The following is a 1,709-nucleotide window of genomic DNA, read 5'->3' as shown; positions in this document are numbered from 1 at the left end:
TTTATTATTTACTATTTTAGATAATCATACTTAATACTGTTAACCTTTTTGGTTTGATTTATGTGGCTTTTAATTATGAAAATATTAGCTTTTTTCGCCCAAAAAATTTCCATATTGTATTATACATACATAAAATTAAAGTAATTGGTTTATCAATCAAAATATGCATCTAGGGCAGGGGTGGGCAACCTTTTTAATCAATGGGCCAATTTTAATATTCAAGTAGATACCACCACCTTGCCTATTTCTGCCGTGAAGCAGTAATGCGTGTCGGTTTGAAGGGTGAGGCAGCCGTTGTAACTATGCTTGAGACCTTAGAACTTATATCTCAATGTGGGTGGCGCATTTACGTTGTGGATGTCCATGGGCTCCAGTAACCACTTAACACCAGGTGGGCTGTGAGCTTGTCCACCTATCTAAGCCATAAAAAAATAAATCGATACCTTTAAAAACTCGCACTAAGCATACTGGACATTATGATGAAGCTCCTGAATCTTTGGGCAGGCTTGGTTGATTGCTCGCCCCGCAGCGCCTACACCACAACACTAGGCTTCGGACGGAACAACAGACTGTCTCTAAGCTACAAGGGCTAGAGTTGGAAGTGGACCGATCTAAAAAAAAAATTGATTTGTTTTTGGCGGGTCGCGTATAGTATAACACTTATTAATAATTTACGAAACATTATTTCTTTATTAAAAACCAAACAAGAAAAGAAAAGAAAAACGAATTGATGGGAGAAAGTCGAAAAAATAAATTCAATTTTAGAAATATTTGGCGGGCAGCGTATTACTCATCCTTGACCTAGGGTATTGATGCCCTGCAATGGATACTAATGCAATGGTAATTTTTTAATGCTCTTAAAAAACTCTTCAAAGACATTTTGTACTGCCTGTATAGGGTATTGACATTTTTCCCTGCCAAGAAATTATCGAAACTTTGGAAAAAGTAGAAGTCTGTCGGCGTAAGGTTTGGTGAGTACATTGGACGACCCAAAACTTCCAACTCTAGCCCTTGTAGCTTAGAGACAGTCTGTTGTTCCGTCCGAAGCCTAGTGTTGTGGTGTAGGCGCTGCGGGGCGAGCAATCAACCATGGCTGGCCAGAGATTCAGAAGCTTCATCATTGTGTCCAGTGTGCTTAGTGAGAGTCTTTTAACTTTCTCGATAGCGTTAAGGCTTCGTCAAACAGAACGCGTAATTAGCGCCCGTCAGAGCGCTAAGCTGACGACGGACCAAGACGCCGAGATGTGTTGTACTACTATGGTAATATACCGTCAAGCAGAGCCCCAGCGCTATAAGTACGCAACGCTGTGTCGCGGCGTTAGGACGCTTTGACGTGAGGCGTTGTAATTTTTTACAAATTTCATTTAGCATTTAAGTGAATGTGTATTAAAATACTAGATAATGCCCGAAAAAATGATAGAAATAGTTAGAAAATACCCATGCTTATACAATGCCACATCTGAATCACTCGACATCTTAATACTTTTAAATTTTCACACTGCTATCGAAAAAACCTATGATTTGGCGAATGCGTTGCGTCAAGGAGCGTTAGGCTCATCTAGTCAATTTGTGTGACATGAAAAGAGCGCGACGTTAAAACGCAGCGCTAAGTACGCGTTCTGTTTGACGAAGCCTTAAAAGTTAGCCCAATTTTGTATGCAGTTGGAACAGCGCCTCTAGTGGCAAACGATCCCATTCCATACAAATAT

Source organism: Bombyx mandarina, chromosome 19, assembly GCF_030267445.1.
Source record: "Bombyx mandarina strain Sakado chromosome 19, ASM3026744v2".
Lineage (NCBI taxonomy): Eukaryota > Metazoa > Arthropoda > Insecta > Lepidoptera > Bombycidae > Bombyx > Bombyx mandarina.
The sequence above is the reverse complement of the archived record's forward strand: the minus strand, read 5'-3'. Positions refer to the sequence as shown.